Below are 9,327 nucleotides of genomic sequence, written 5' to 3' on the forward strand. Positions count from 1 at the left end.
TCCAAACCAACCTGCAACTATAGACCAATTTCAACATTGTGCGTTTTCAATAAAATTCTTGAGAAATTGCTCATCACTCGACTAGTCGAGTTTTTGAACAAACACAACATAATTTACAACTACCAGTATGGGTTCAGACAGGGCTGCAGCACTTTAATTGCAATGACCGAACTAATTGACTCCATCATTGATCAAATTGATAGCAAAAGAATTGTTGGTGCCCTTTTTCTGGACCTAAAAAAAGCATTCGATACTCTGGATCACTCAATCCTGCTTAAAAAGTTAGAATGCTATGGTATCAGGGGATTAGCAAATCATATTATTCGTAGCTATCTGTCGTATAGGAACCAATTCGTATCTATTGGAGACTCGTGTAGCTCTTATAGACCAATAGAAATAGGAGTGCCCCAAGGCAGTAATATGGGGCCACTGTTATTTTTATTGTACATTAATGACCTAGGTAGACTCGGGTTAAAAGGGACTCCTCGTCTTTTCGCTGATGACACAGCGTTGTTCTACCCGAACAATAACTGCCTGGATATTGTACGCGACATTGAATCGGATTTAAAAACACTAACGACGTATTTCAACGAAAACCTTCTTTCCTTGAACCTATCAAAAACTAAATATATGCTTTTTCGTTCATCTAGAAGAACTATAGGCGTGCATCCAGACCCAAGAATGGGACAGTCTGTAATTCAGGAATCTAACTGCTTCAAATATTTAGGACTTCACTTAGACCCCGCAGTCTCCTGGATTGAGCATATAACATCTATAGAGAGAAAAGTTGCATCGTTATGTGGGGCTATGCGTAAAGTATGCTCTTTTGTTCCCCAGCATGTACTTCTAAAATTTTATTATGCGCACATCCACTCATTGCTGAACTACCTTGTATCTGTGTGGGGCCGTGCCAGTATTTCGAATCTGAAAAAGCTACAAACACTTCAAAACCGATGTCTTAAAATTATTTATAAAAAACCAATTATGTACCCTACTATTTTGTTATACAATAATAATGCCCATAACATTTTACCTTTGCTTGGGTTGACTAACTACCAAACAATAATATACATCCACAATGCTTTGCATAATACTGTATTGCTCATAATAATCTAGAATTTACAATAGGCATTCGAGCTCACAGCACTAGACAAGCCAATCATTTATTATACTCCAGAGCATCCACGAACCTTGGTCAAAGACGCATTTCTTTCATCGGACCTAAGTTATTCAACCAGCTTCCTACTGATTTAAAGCAAATAACATGTCGCACTCGTTTCCAAGCAAAATTGAAACTAATTTTAAAAAATAAAATAGGAGAATTTTTAATTTAAACTTCGTTCACCACCAATCAAGCTTATTCCTTTAGTTATAATTGGTTAACATTTTTTTTAAATAAAAATAATTGATAAATGCATTTTTTTCTAGCAATAAGTACTAAATAAATTTAAATTATTATAAGCTTCCTGCAAAGCTACGATGGGACCCTTAAAAGGATTTTTTTTCCGCTAGGTACTCGCCGTAGCTTCTTGTCAAATTTTGTGTTTTGTCGGTCTCGCATTGTTTTTTTTGTTCTCAGCGTTTCCGCGATTCGTTTGTTTTGTTGTGCTGACCTTTTTTTTTGTACGCTGAGAACTGATGTGATGTTGGTGTGGGGGTAAGAGGCGGGCTATTAAACGAAAAAAAATATCCCCCGCGTAAAAAAAAACCTGAGTGTATCATATTTTATTCATTTTAAAAATTATCTCATACAAAGATATTCCCAATTGTTTTATATTATAAAATCAACTACAAAATTGAGTATAAAACAATATTAATCTAAAACAAACATAATGCGTTAGCTGTATATGTTTTCCTTTGGGGGGCGTCTGATGTAAAGTACTTAAACCGAAAGTGATTTTGGTCTAAATTGAGATCATTAGTTGAGTTCATAGTCGTTTCATAGAAGAAATAGTTTGAAGTAGATTTAGCCTACGCGTATGCAACGTGAAGGACAGTGCTCGAATCACAAATATACATTTTCGCGTAAGTGGTATGTGGGAGGAAGGGGGGAAAACTAATATCAACCAGTTGTACCGGAAACCTTTGTTTTGCAACAAAATGTCAAGTAGAGGAATAAAATCAAGCAACCGGAAACACAATCAAACCGGAAATCTATATAGGGGAAAATCGAAGGGATGCGTAGCTTTGTAGATCGTAGTTCACGTTCGATTGGGTCTTTCCCTTGCGAACCGCCGAGTGAACAACATTAAATTCTTTCTTCAGAAAAGTTTAGTGATAACAGATTATTTAAACCGAAGTAGGGATAAACATTAAATTTATAGATTTTTATAATTCCTAATTTATTTCAGAGTTTCTTTTCGTAGTTTCTTATTTAAATTGAAAGTCGTGAGTTAAAAGAAAGCGTATCTATTGGTTTAAACTGATAGTCAGGAAAACGAGTGAGTTAAGAAAAAGAAGAATAAAGATTAAAGTGTTTAGAGAAAAGGAAAAAAACAACTCAGTTGCCACGTTGGTGGCCAACATCATTGGGCCTTCTGTTTCTTTTTACTGAGTCTTGACCCAAGCACCTGCTAAGCACTGGAGTGCACGTTGACGCTCAACTCCAACGGGGCTCCACTCCATCCAGCAAGGCAACGGCGGATGAAATCCGTTATTTTCGGTGAGTGCAGTGAACACGGGTACCCTTGGCAATCCCCCGGATGTGACAATCGCCTCGTGGCTGCGTGCTACTATTGGCACATCTGGAGTGCGTTGGCTGCAGAAGAAATCTTGGCCTCGCGGCACCACCCGATCATCAAAGTTATATATATATATATAAATATATATATATATATATATATATATATATATATATATATATATATATATATATATATATATATATATATATATATATATATATATATATATATATATATATATATATATATATATATATATATATATATATATATATATATATATATATATATATATATATATATATATATATATATATATATATATATATATATATATATATATATATATTAGACTGGTTCAATTACCGATCGGTTGTGTCTACGGACCCTCCAAAAATTTCAAAGTTTATATGGAAGTTTGTATGGAAAATCGGTTAACATTGAAAATAAATTCATAAAAAATCACCTCATCAATCAATTAATCAGAACACTATATATTTCTAAAGGTATTCTTCTACTGAACACATTCAGGGAACATTGCAAGTTTATGAAAATTCGTTGAGAAAAGTTATTAACTAAAGAAGCAGTATGACTTCAAAACAAGTGGATTTTATTAGTAACCATAGCAACCCTGTTTGAATAGCTGTATCTGCTATACGCAAGAGCTGGGTGGTAATTGTCGTATTTATGTGCTTGCTGTTGGTTTATTGTATCATGTTCATTATGTGAATTGTTTTCGTTGTGTTATTTTAATATATTTAGTAACATATCGTTTTGAGTAGTACATGCTGGTTATTAAGTTCACCGTATTTCATCAGGTGCATTGTGATATTGTGGCTTGATTGTTGTCGTGGGAGGCGAGGTCTTTTTTATTTTTTTTAATTTTTTTTTATTTTCTGTTTTTTCCGGCTTCGGTATAGTGTGATATTAAATGTGTAATCATTCTTCTTGTATCTACTTTAGTAGTTAGCATAAAACAACGCGCGTGCCGTCGTTAGTATGTTCGCCATACAAAGCTAGTCGTTCCGAATATATTTTATACTATTGCAAGTTAACATAACAACGCGCGCGAATATTGGTTGCATAGGAGTCGGCATTTTATTCAACCGTTCATAGAAAAAATAAAATAATATATAGTTATCATTCCATTGCTTATAATAATACAAAAACTTATACATGGCAAATATTACTTGTATTGCGAAATCGTCAATTACGTATCTACATCGTCAAATATCTCGAGACGTTAATGGCGTTATATTCCATAGTTCTTGGATTAACTGGTTTCGCCGGAATAATGAAACAGGATATAGTAAAATCATTCACATACCGTTTGAAAAAGATCTGATTAAATTAAACAAGAGTGATATTCCCGACAGTCAGCTGTCCAACTATCTATGAGAATAGTACCTGCTACAATAAAAAGTAAATCGCACACAAATACCTGTTGTATATGATTTCGCATTTATTTCAAACGATCCGCGGGTAAAGTTAGCACTGACACCACTAAAAATTCGTTGCGTGATAAAAAAGGGGATGAAACCGATTTATTAAAATATCAGCAATGCTCCTCATAGTCGGCTATCAGGAGTTCAAGTTGCTTATTCGGCCTATCGTACTAATACAACAAATGGTAAACTTGCCAAATTCTCGGCAGCCGGCTGTCCAGAGCAATTATTACATGGTAACGCTATTGGCACACTTTCTAACAAATCTTCCCTTCCCGTGATACATGTGGAGATGCAGAGGATTTCACGGACTCTGGTAGCAACATGTGTCGGACTAACATTCCTTCCTTCCCCAGAAGACGTGGCCGGCGTCGGTATTGATTAGCATGCAGGGATCAATATCGATTGCACAATGTGGCTCATCATGTTATTCCCAAGCATGTTGTTCCAATGAACATTTTGCAATCTAAATTGGTTCTGGTCAATAACGGAGTAGCAACCACGGCGATCTCTTATGCTTATGCTATGCTTATGCCTATTTAAGTCCCCCCCCTCACCCCTCATTACGCCCTATTGCTCAACTACCTACGCTCATGAAATTGATCTAAGACTTTTGAATAATTCATCCAAACATATCAATGTGGTAAATATAAAATATATGATGTTATTTTGTAATGCTACATGCAATATCATTGGTACACCCGCAGTGTTGGCAATAAAAATGATTTTTGGCATTTAATTCGATGTATCGAACTTTGAACAGCTATAACTTGGTTTAGAGACATTCTAACACCATACATCCTTCGGCAAAGTTGTTCCGCATATCCTGGAGTATACTTATATCTATTTGTTGGCATACTGCAGGAAGAATTGTAGTCTGTAAAATAAAGAATACAAAAAATTAGGTTTTCCCATACTAATTTCCATAAAAATTTCAAACGCAATGCACTACGCCGGGTCAAAACCAATCGACCTCAAATTTTGCACAATTATTTGGGACCCCAAAAAGAACCAAAAAAGTGCTGTGCTCGGTTGATGTGGTTATGATTACGTTTTTCCATATAACAATACCCCACCCTAATAGATACGAAAGTTCAGCTAAACACATATCCTGACAATTTAAATAATAAGATTACCTTTTAAGATGCACGACAAACTTTATAAAGTCGAGACAAGTATTTGCGGTAAATCAATGCTGTTTAACTGGATTTTTCAACCTTCAATAACTTATACCATCATTTGTTCACGGAAAAAACATTTTAGATCAATTAATAGCGTCAGGTATGTTATGAAAATAATGTTTGGCTATTTCTATACATTTCGGAAGTGTTTGAGAGAACTAATGATAGGGATCAAGAATACCCAGTGTTACAGGGATCAAAGATACATGTTGTATGAGGTAAACCAAATTTAATTTTTTTTGCATGTGTAGTGAAACTTTTTATTCGAAATACGTGTTTTTCTAGGCAAAAGCCCTTAGAAAGTAACCGTACTTGAAAATATTCATAAATAATTAGTTCGACGATCTCATACAACCGTTCAAAAATGGGATCAAAGATACCTGTTGTATGAGGTAAACCAAATTTAATTTTTTTGCATGTGTGGTGAAACTTTTTATTCGAAATACGTGTTTTTCTAGGTAAAAGCCCTTAGAAAGTAACCGTACTTGAAAATATTCATAAATAATTAGTTCGACGATCTCATACAACCGTTCAAAAAATTTGTGAAAAGATCTTCGAGATGGATTCAAACAAATATTTTCTAAAATATTATACAACTTTTCCAAACCAAATGTAATACATCAGATTTGTTTTTTAAACATCATGAACGACCAAATACTTCATTTTATTTTTATATTGTGATAACTATGCGTATAGATTAGTGTTTGTCTATGTTGGCAATTTTGACAGTAATGTCAAAAAAACTGTGAAAACCCCCTTTTTTACACATTCAAACATCCGTATCTTAGAAACTAAATCAAACATCCGTATCTTAGAAACTAAACAGTGTTAGGCCTTTCATTTGAAATTTGCTTGGATAAGATCGGTTCAGCCGTTGGCGAGAAAAACAAATGAGTTTGTCCATTACATACACGCAGATACACACAGACATTTTCCAAAATCGTCGAGCTTAGTCGATTGGTATATAAGACACGGCCCTCTGGGTTTTGGAAAAAATCTTGAAAGTATGAGCAGATTCTATACATTTCTTTTATTTATAAGATATGTAACAAGGAGAATCAACATAACCTCTATAGATTATTTTCTTGTACATTATGTCAAGGAAGTCAAAGAATGTGAACTTTTAAAGTGGGATAAATGTTTGAAAACTTTTTCAATGTTCACGATGATATAACTTATTTTTGAAGATTTGACAACTTCGAGAAGGTCTCCAACCTAAAGCAGCGCATACATTGATATAAACATATTAGTGATTAGTTTTAATGTAATTTTGGAGAATTAACTATTCTAAACTAGTAAGAAACTTGGCGCCTTCAGCAAAGTTGTTGGTTATGTCATTTTAAAAAATTTGGTTGAAAATATGAAGGCTACATGAAAGCAGCATATCGAGATGTAAAACAACATTTAGGACTGTGCTATATTTCTCCTTAGTGGAGAAAAATTTAGGTAAAAACTATTTTTTCTGTGCTAAGGAGAAATTTGTTTAAAAACGTCGTTGCGTTTTGAGATCACAAAACCTAACACTAAGGACTAATCTAGCGCCGAATTGAAGCTAGCTCAAAAAAATTCGGAAGCACTCTTTATGTTTCTGCGCAAACCCCTAGTCTTTCTGATATTTAATTTTTTAAGGCCAGTTCTCTTAAATATATTTTCTCGTAAGCTTCAGAGACTCATACCTTGAATGCAATCTGAATTTTATTGTTTATTAACCGCAGAAGAGAGTTATCAAATATAATAATATCGGAAAAACTTGTTTTAAAGGTTTTCTTTTACTATATTTTGATACTCTGAATATATGCAGTATTCATGTCTTCAACAAAGTTGTTTAAAATAGCATTTTCGAAAACTTTGCTGGAGACATTAAGTCTCGAGCTGAATTTGCTTAAAGCGTAAATTCTCTATAATTACTTCTAGGAGGATTAACCGCCACAATTATTTTATCAGAAGATGTGCAGTTTTTTTTTTCAATGTTACTAAATCTAAATGTGATCGTTTCGAATGAATGTGAAAATGTATCGAGCATTTTTCTTTTTTCATCATTATTCAAGCTCACAATGAGTTCTAATACCTAGTACACGTATGCCATTCAATTCAGCACTCAAATATACACTATTAATTACCACTAATTTGAAATATATTGAAATATCTAGTAGTTACAATCCTACTTAGAGGCTATTTATATAGTTGATAATACAACAAAAATAAAATGCTCATAAGAACCGATCCAGAACCTGCTAGAGACAAACTGTATACGTCATTTTACATCCTCTTCCATCTAGTTTCCGAAATGTTATTCTAGTTATTAACCATATTGTCTCAACTGTACGCAATCTAAAAAAAACACATTTTCAGCAAATGTTGAAATGTAAGCAAGGAATCATTTATTACTCGGTGCTGCAGCATCGCTTTATTCACTCCCACCACTTAAATTAGCAACATCCTTATTGGATGTTATGATAGAGTGTTGACTTTCTGAATAAAATGTCTCTCCAGATGCGTGACTGCGCACAAAATTCAATTGATAATAACATAGCCAAGATATAGGGAGCTTTGAATGCGTTGTGTACATATTGCGATTTTACTAAACGGGCACAGAGGTCATTCAAAACACGTTGATCGTAAAAGATTCTGTAAAATATGTTTTCAATTGCGATTAAACGAAATTGAAAAAAATTCCAGGAAGCAGTTTAGCTTCGTAATATGCAATATGTATAACTAATCAATTCTGCAAGTATAATTTAGGTACAAATGTTATCTTACATTTTGCATAGAAAATGTACTCTAAGGGTCAACGTAAGATATCATCCATATGCCACGTTAATGGACAGGGAGGTAAGTGTATGATATATTGTCACAGTTGTGATATCTTATGACATGCGCCAATTAGAACATTTCGAGAAAAACAATTTTAAAGCTTTGAGATTGAATATCTTTTTTTTTTAATTAATTCCTCCACTCATCCCCACGCTGGAAGGCTCGAGTTCAAAGCCTTCTGGTTGTATGTGTCCATGATGAATGATATTACAATTAAAATCTGCAGAAAACATTGAGTCCCAATGAAACTCAGTTTCTTTCAAGGGACTCAACTAATACTGCAAGAAATTTACTATATAACATACATGAAAGTAAATAATATTATATATTTAACTAACTTTAATATATATTTATTCGGTATTTTTTTAAATCAACAGAAAGCGTATTATATTAATATACTGAAATCCATTCGATGAAATGAAAAATGTAACTAAATTTTACTTTAATTTTACGAGATTCTCAAATTATAGTTATTGAAAATTATTATTGATTTTGATTCAAGTCGCACACCATACGAAATAACAGCAAACTAGCCAAGATGCACATCTAACTGAAAGACATCAAAGTACTGACAGCAACAATTTTTTATCCAATTCGTTTATTTGATTGAAGTCACGTTTGCATTAGCTTAAAGGTGCCATTTTTTCATTGTTTTACATTTTGAATTTCTTAAAACTAGGGGGTTATACATTTCAAATTGAAATGTATAACCCCCTAGTTTTAAGAAATTTTCAATATAATTTTGTTTTTGTATAATGAAACTAAAAAAAACTTTACAACTAACTGGTTGTACGACTTTCCCCCGAAAACCATCCCCAGAAACTAAACCACCGAAGTTTTTTCCTCAGAAAGAACCATTCTCCAGAATACCATTCCGCCTAAAGTACCAATTACCAGAAAACCTTTTCCCAGAAAGTATTTTTGCCCAGAAAACCGTTACCCAGAATGAACAAATACCTAGAAGTTCATACATCAGAAAAAACCATTTCCTAGAAATTAAGATATTTTATAACTTAGATAACTGAAGATGACGTATGTATTAGTATTAATATTCAGGTTTCGTTTTGTAATATAAGAGCTCTTAATAAAATGGTATCGTTTAATGTTGTACTATCGTCCTGGCGGGATTTAAAACTTCTATTAATTTTTTGTCTCTCCTGCATATTTTTTACAGCGACACCAGTTTATCATATCACCTTGCAG

The sequence above is a fragment of the Topomyia yanbarensis genome, unplaced genomic scaffold (genome assembly GCF_030247195.1).
Source record: "Topomyia yanbarensis strain Yona2022 unplaced genomic scaffold, ASM3024719v1 HiC_scaffold_51, whole genome shotgun sequence".
In the NCBI taxonomy this organism is placed as follows: domain Eukaryota; kingdom Metazoa; phylum Arthropoda; class Insecta; order Diptera; family Culicidae; genus Topomyia; species Topomyia yanbarensis.